This window comes from Pogona vitticeps, chromosome 4 (assembly GCF_051106095.1).
Source record: "Pogona vitticeps strain Pit_001003342236 chromosome 4, PviZW2.1, whole genome shotgun sequence".
Lineage (NCBI taxonomy): Eukaryota > Metazoa > Chordata > Lepidosauria > Squamata > Agamidae > Pogona > Pogona vitticeps.
Genome location: NC_135786.1, coordinates 32,372,535 through 32,380,978, shown reverse-complemented (window position 1 = coordinate 32,380,978; position 8,444 = coordinate 32,372,535). Strand labels below are relative to the sequence as shown.

The window sequence follows — 8,444 nt, the reverse complement described above, 5'->3', positions numbered from 1 at the left end:
GTCCCTGAACCTGTAATGTGGTGGGCAGAAATCCAACACTCTATATACATGAAAGAAAAGGATGCACCTGTTGAATTCTTTTCATCAAGCAGCTGCTAACAGAAAAATGACACTGTCGGTGAAGGGAAGACAGTAAGATAGGTTGTGAGGGTGGGATATGGGGAGAGATAGAAAGGAAGAAGCCAAGTGGAAATGGTTGAAATGAGAGGTAACTTCCACCACCTCCACATTTAATGAGGAAACACTTGTTCAAGTCATAATACCGCAACAAGTGGTTCCATGGAAAGCTCCAAATGGTTTCTATCAAAATATAATGTGCAACTATTTAGTATTTTCCTCAGTCTTATTTTAGTGATTTCAGTGGGTTTTATTGCATTGCAGCTTGAAAGGCCTTGTTAACACTACAATCAACACTTTCATAAATGAAGAAAATAAATGTCAGATTTACAGGCAAATAGGATGACCACCAGGTTAACACTGATTTTTACCAACAGATATGTGTGTGTGCGTGTGCAAGAGAGAGAGAGCCATCCAGGAGATTAATCATCCTTTAGAGCCTAACATTTGTTGTGAATAAAGAGGAGCTTAAAAGTAACCATTGTAACAATGAAATAAGTTGTCAGTAGTTCTAAGGTTCTGTATTTTGTATGTTGCTGTTGAGCTTCTAAAAACGAAGTTATTTTGAAGACAATAATTAATTTATGGTATTTGTTGCCTCATGTTTGATGGTCACCAGTTCAATGCCGCTGCAGTTTCCATCACGCTTGTCTGAAGGCCTTAGGAAAAGGAGTCCTTTTATTTATTTATTTATTTATTTATTTATTTATTTATTTATTTATTTATTTATTTATTTATTGGACTTATATACCGCCCCATAGCACTACAAGCACTCTCCGCGTGGTTTACAATTTTTAATTATACAGGCTACACATTGCCCCCCCAGCAAGCTGGGTACTCATTTTACCGACCTCGGAAGGATGGAAGGCTGAGTCAACCTTGAGCTGGCTACCTGGGATTTGAACCCCAGGTTGTGAGCACAGTTTTAGCTTGCAGTACAGTGTTTTAACCACTGCGCCACGAGGCTCAATTTTACTGTGGGTCATTTGCAAACAGGCACAAAGCCACTGCAAATGCATTGAAGCACGACATGTGGAGCAGCCCAGCTACTGACAGTGCCAGGGTTGGGGCAGAAGCTTGCCCCACTTGATCTGCCAGCTGCCCAGCGCCAAGGTAGCTGGGAAGCCTCTCAGCACTGGCTGGCCAAAATCTCTGCTCTAGCCTGGGATATGGTGTGTGTGTGTGGACCCCAGTTATTTCAGTTTTGCCACATAACAAGCAGGTGAGGACTCTGCTGCCCCAGTCCTGGCAGTGTTATTAGCCAGGAAATGTCCCAGAATTGGCTGCCCATTGACAGAAATCTTACTGCAGTTTTAAAACACATTTGTGCCCTTTTAAAATTGTAGTAGGACTTGCCTCACATGCAGTGATCGAAGCTGCTGCAAACTCAATGCAGATTGAAGACAGCAGTTACTTTGGGAAAAACTGGTTTCTGCTTGCCATGGAGTTTTTGCACACATAGGATCCATGTTGTGAAAATATTTGGCAGTTCTCTGGGTGAGTACTTCAAGTAACTCAGGGGTGGGCATGAAGAGAGTGAGATCTACTGGCAGAACTTATTTAAAGTACAGTAGAAATGGATTGTGACTACCAATTACAGTCCATGGCAACCAGGAGGTCTCCAGCTGTGTTGAATGATAACTGACATCATTTCCAGCCAACACTTACCATAGTAAAAAGTTCTGAAGATGAGCAGGGTCATAAACCTACACATACAGAGGGCAGCAGGTTGGAGGAAAAAATCCTATTATTTGTCAACAGCAGAAGGTGTGAGGACTTCCACGTCGATTAAGACAGTTGAAATGGAGGATAGTTTGAGGAAAACAGTAAGCCAGTTTTTCTGCAAAAGTACTAGAAGCTCAGTTTTGTTACTAAAACAAATGACTGGGTTGCACATGTATTCAACAGAAGCACCTTCCTTGAGCCAAAGAGTAATAAACAAAACTGAGGGCAACCCTGTGAAGGACATGAATGAGGAGAGCGAAGATACAAAGCCATACAGGATGCATTCTGGGGCTCAGGAGGACAAAGGAGAAAGCTCAGCTCAGCAGCAAGCAGAAAGGGACCCTTGTCTGAAGGAGACAGAGACCTTTCTCCTCTGCTTATTTATAAATAAAACATGTACATTTTCTTTCCTGTAATGTGAGAATGGCGTGAGAGTCATTCCTTCTGAAATGTCTGTGTGTCCTTTTTTATGTTGATGGAAGCTACTGGTTTTCAGTTAAAGCACTGTTAAACTGGAGTCTAATCTGAAAAAAAAAATAAAACAACTAATTACAGACTTTGTTTCTGAATTCTAGCACTCCAAATTTTTGGGAACGTAAATGGTGGTTCCAGTGAGTTAAAGCTACCACAGGATTTGTCCTTGAGAAAACGCAATTTTTTCCAGCCTCATTTCCAAAGGAAGAGTAGAATTGCACCATTTTAATAGCTTATTTTTCTCACTGGATAAACAAAACCATGTCAGGCAGTAACCCGAAGACCTCTTTAAATGGAGACTTGAATTATTTAGAATGTACCAAGAGACTTACACATTGTTCTACAGAGACTGGCTCATATTAGGTGACCTGAGGACTCACTTCAAACCGAGAAGAAAAATCTGAAATAATGAGACAATCTGTCTTATGGAGTGCAGTCCATTTTAACCATTATATTGGATTCAGTTTTTACCTCCAGAGAATACAGTACTGAAGTACCTGGACAATGAGACTTGACCTAGCTCTTACTAGTGAAGGTCACTATGTGAGCAGTAGGCTTCAATATATACAGCATATATATATATATGAATCAGCTCCTACTGTATCTCATTTGCATTCATAACTTATCATTTACAATGTCCCTGAGGTTCCTTTGAAGATAAAAATATGAATTAGCCTTTTGCTGAACTGCTGAGCTAACCTTTTTATAACTGTGCTTGCACATAAAGAATGAAAGATAGCTGAGGTCTGTTTGCAAGTGACATTCAGTCACCTGGAGTGAGGAAAGAAAGGAGAGCCCTGAAGTGTTATATCACAGAGTCTAATTCTATTGTCTATATTTAGAGCATTTTTCAGATAGCCAAGTTGTTCTATAGCTCTATAGTTACACTGGCTCAAATAACCATGCCATGCTTGGTTATAAGTAGGCATTTAGTTGTAGATATATGTGTTTCTGAGGATGGTGCACTTTAAAAGGCACAAATGCGCACAATAAACATATGCTTTTTCTTGGCACTGAATCCACATTTTGGAGAGGCCTTGAACAAGATGCTTTTCAGAAGCACTCAGAAGGAAGCATGTGAGGGGAGTGGGAATGATTGCACCTCTTCTTTACTTTTGTCTTTGCTTACTGTCTTAAAAAACCCCAGGTAGTTGTAATCAGGCAGTGAACAAGCAGGGGAAAGAGGAGGGTCCTGGAGTTGGCAATACAGTAGTGCGTTTGCTGGGACATGGACCTAGGCAGTTACCCATCAATGCCAATGGCCGAGATTAGCCTTTTGAGAGCCAGGGTGAAATAGCGGATAGAGTGATTGACTAAGGAAACTCATTGGTGGGGCATGAAAACTTCCCAGGGACTAGCACTGGCAAATCCACTCCTTACTATTTTACATACCTTGAAGACCCTCTTAGAGGCATAGTAAGAACATTTAATTCAAGACCTATCCTTGAGCTTCTGTTTTTGTTTTTTTATGAAAAGGGCAACTTTGCTAAATTCTGGAATGTCCAGTGGCCATTTCCTATAAAAACACATACATGGACTATGGGGCACATGTTTTGTTTTAGAGAACTATGCCTCTTTCAGAGGCTTCCAGAGCCATAATCCCCTGACTCACCATTCACTTATTTATTGACTTACTTCCTTGTTGAATTTTTTTTCCAGAGGTTGGAAACTGGACCATAGTGATGTTTGGAAGGCTTGAATGATGCCACCCAAAGGAAAATAGTGAGCATGCAGGTTTCTGCCAATCTTCTTCTCCTATTATGTGGCCAGAAGTAGGGCCTTAGAGGACCTTAAGTTCACTTTTGAAGAATTCTGTCTGAACTTTGAACCCAGGATCTTCAAGGCCATCCACTTGGTGTATTTCTTCAACTTTCTTTGCACCCATGATACCACTACTGCACCCCAGTGTCCACATGACATAAAGTTGAAACTAGTGTCAACAGAATCAAAGCATCTCTCTTTCTTCTGGTCAGTCTCTACCACCTAGGTCCTATTGCTTCTCCTGGTTAGTTGTCCTGGAACATCAACTTTCTTCTGCTATACTTAAAAAAATATTATCACTTTTGTGTCAGGTGGAGATCTGAAGGCTTAAGAAGGGTGAGCAATAAAACAAGGAGAGAAGGGAGGAGAAAGAGTGATCTAGATGTGGAGAGGGTAGGGAAGATATTAACTATTCTTGCTTTTTTCAGTGCCATAGTGCTAAGGTGAATACTTTTTTTTAAAAAAAATAGAAAGTTTGAAAAGAAACATGGAAGTTTCAGAACAATGGGAGGGGAAAACAAGAAGGGAAGAGAGAGTGAAATAAGTGGGGAAAGGGCAGAGGAGATAGACAAATGGGAACAACAATCTGGGTTGGGAGTAAGACCTCATGAAGCCATTGCAGATGAGCATGGACCAGTGGTACAGGAACAACCTAGTGCATCCAAAAACAAATACTCTCCCTAATTATGGACATAATTATGGGGATGATCTATTCAAATCTGCAGTAAAAATAAATACCAGAATGATCCAGAGTATTCCCTGAACAACTGGAGACACTTACTGCAGTATAGGAGCATACTCAGGACACAGGCTCTATAGACCTGGATCTTGGTATATGCCGTTAGCATCTTATTAAGCCATACTCTCTCTGTGAGTCTATAGAACATGGTAGCTACTTTGCCAGTGTGTTTATCCAGCTCGACATCTAGGGAGAGAGTGTCAGAGATCGTTGAGCCAAGGTACACAAAATCACATGTAAGAGCTGCAGGTTAATGTCCTTGGGAGAATTATCTAGTTTCAAAGATATTTGGAAATAGCCCACTCTCAGAATGTTGATCAAGTAGTCCCTTGCAATAGTATCATTTCCACAACCAACTTTCTATAGATGTAATATCATGGAGGTGATGGTAAGAAGAACGTCTGCCTGGCAGATATGGAGGGAATGTCCTAATACTGTCAGTCCATCTAGCTCTGAACTGGGAGTGGGAACAAGGTTCACTGAAGTACTATCGAATTGTGTCTCCCAGCATCCCTCATCATTGACTACTCTAGCGAGCGCTGATGAGTACTATAGTCTAATGAAATCTAGAGGGCTCCATATTCCCCACTATTGTTCAGCACTAGCTAGCATCAGGTTTTCAGTTTTGCTAGAGACAAAAGGAACTAAACATACAACATTGTGCACAGAAAACAAGTGCTCTATCACTCTCTGGCTTCTTATCAGAAGCACACCAGCACCTGTTCTTGGGCTTGGTTTTGCCCTCCAGGCCTGAAGAAGAAATGGAAAATCCCACAAGCAAAGCCTTTCATTCTCCAACATGTGAAACGACTCTTTCTGGAAAGTGCAGAAGCTTATTATGAATCCTTTGATGTGAAGCTATTATAATGCAGTCACCCAGCATTGCCAGAAATTGACAGTATCTTCTTCAGGCACATGCAAATCAGTTGTACTTTTAAATGTTATTTTGACAAGAGTGTTTTGCTCTCCATCACTGAACCTCGTAGTCAAACCGCTTTCAAATGCTTAATGTGCTGTCTTGTCAACAGCAACATGGAGATCCTCCCAAGGTTCTCTAAGTTTAAAATACTCCCAGGAGGTTTACCAGTTCCTCCTTCTGGTGCCACTCCAGGACTAAATAGCATGCCCAAGGCCATACAAGTGGCAGGGCCTGTAATGTCACCTGACCTGTCTGCTAGGGAAGCTCAGGGGAGTGTGAATGCTCAACCCACACACTCTTAACCCGCTGGGCTAAACTAGCACATTATAAATATGTAAAGGGGCACATTTACCCTACCAAAAATTGCTAGATGTCCATTAAAGACACAGGCATAATTACTTCACAGAAAAGGAGGACATAAATCCATGAGGGTTTTGCCGTTCCAGCATAAAACCTTTCAACATGTTTCCCACATTCCATAGGGAATTTTATTTATCCAAGAGTGTTTCCAGACAGATAGCTCCTAGCAATGTTAACCAAAAGGTGTTATACAGCTGGTAAGGCTGAAACTCTACATTCACTTGTCAGTGGGTAAGTTCCATTCAACCTATCTGGGCTTGCTTTGCACATGTTTGGGCTTGCAGTATTGGGCCCGGGGTTTCCACCAATGCTATCATGGGTTGGGGGAAGTGTACCCTCCAAGGCTGCTTTTGTAGCCCTCCCGGGACCATTTATTTCTGGTGGGAGAAGAGGAGGATTGTAGCTCTTGTCAGTCTTCAAGAGAGGTGAATCCTCTTTTAAATAGGCTACAGGTCCTGCCAGCAGTTTAACATCGCCGGCACCCCTTCATTTTTCAAACTTGGAGGTGGGCGTCTAGCCACTTGCATGGGTTTTGGTTCCTTCTTTCTTCCTTTCTTGTGATCTGTGCAGCAAATCAACCCAGCAAAGGTACTCTCTCCTGGCATAAACAAAAGCTTACATCCTTAGCTTGCGCCCTGGAGTAGTTTTTTTTTTTTTTTTATGATGCCAGGAAACAGGAGATAAGAGCATTCAAGAAATAGATACAAACAAGCTTCCTCCTTAAAATAGCTTTCCGGTTAATTTCAAAGTGCAGAATACTTATAAATAGAGTTGGGGATGAATATAAAAATGGACTGCTTTTTCCGATGAATATAGCCAATTCGTTAAATATCTGTCAATCCATATTTGTGGGTTCCAGAGACCCCCCACGAATATGAAGGGACAAATATTTACCTGTTTTTTTTCGTCCTTCATATTAAAAAAACACACACACACACAAAAAAGACCACACCATTCTGCCTACCGGCCGCGGATCAGCTGATCGGTGGCAGAAAGGCAGCCACCACCCCACACAGTCACCCAATACCACAGCCTACTCCCCCACCCCCTTCCTTTCCCTACCTTAGGCTCCACGCCACCCCATCTCACCCCACTCCCACCAACACTCTCTTACTTTAATCACTGCTGCCGAGGTCTTCTGGTCCTAGCCTGCCTTAAGGGAATCCAGGCTGCCCTTTGCAAAGATGGCAGCTGCAGCTTCCCTACCATCTTTGTAAAGGGCAGCCAGTCTCCCTTTTTACATGCCATGGCTGTGAAGGCCTGATGGAGACCTCAGCAGCAGCTATTCAGATAAGAGGGTGTTGGTGGGAGTGGGATGGGGGCTAAGGTAGGGAAAGGAAGGGGGTGTGGGGTAGGCTGTTGGGGTGGCTGGCAGTGTGTGTAGGGTGGCTGCCTATCAGCTTCTGATCAGATGATCAGTGGCCGGTAGTCAGAATGGGCTTCTGTGCCGTGTGGTAAACTCTCCTGGGGGATTTGGATGTTCAACATCCAATCTTCACCAAAGTTGGCAGGTGTGTTGGGGAAAGACACAGGAAGCTCCGTTTTGATTCTAGAGTCTCTAGGTACCTGGGGGAGCTTTCCTGTGGGGATCCTCTTTGTGATTATATAACTTGGGGGTCTGTGATCCAATGTTCACCAAACTTTCAGGAGTTGTAGAAAAGTGTCTGAGGACGCTTCTCTGCAAATATGGTGTCTCTAGGTGGGGCCAGTGTTATAGCTGTTTAAAGTGCAGACAAATTGACGGATCGATCAATCAATTCATCAAAGAATATTTGTATATTCATATTCGTTGATCCGTTAACTTTGATGAATAACAGATCAAAACGAATCACAATTTTTAAAAATTTTCCTCATCTCTACTTATAAAGGAAAAACAAAACATTGATTCTAAACTACAGTGGCACACATTGTAGACTTAATGCCAAGGTCATCAGGCAGGGAACAGGTTGAGACCCGGTGGTCATGATCAAATCTGTGATTACAACCCCCAGCTGCAGCATTCCATACAAATGGATTAGTCTTTCTCAAGTTTTGTAGCTGCCTCCTGTTTTTTCAGGCTTTCATAAAACATCCTTAGGGTAGTAGGAAACATTAGTAATGCAATTCAGATAATCGCAACTCCCTTCAGTCCAAGCCAATATAGCCAATGATGAGAAGTCATGGGACCGGCAGCCCAGTCACATATGCAGGGCTGTGTATTGCCCATTGACGCTACATGTAAAGTGAAGTGCCCTAGCAAAACTGTTAGTGTTCCTCCAAAGGAATGGCAATCATTTCTCAAGGGTCTGTGTTCCCTGGGAATAAGGCTACAGCTTGGGAGAAAGTTTATTATTGAATGAAGAAAAGGCC

The 8,444-nt window shown here is 42.3% G+C and overlaps 1 protein-coding gene across 2 annotated transcripts in view; it reads left to right on the top strand.

The window, feature by feature from the left end:
- The window catches only part of LOC110070625 (adenosine receptor A3-like), a 30,380-nt gene extending 25,568 nt beyond the window's left edge, over window positions 1-4,812 (top strand). The window contains exon 2 of one of the 2 annotated variants that reach the window (XM_078393234.1): window positions 3,976-4,812. The gene's annotated coding sequence lies outside the window, so the exon portion shown is untranslated. Of the gene's footprint in view, window positions 1-2,025 lie in introns of both variants that reach the window. The other variant, XM_078393235.1, reaches the window with a different exon arrangement.
- Window positions 4,813-8,444: the final 3,632 nt, after the last annotated feature.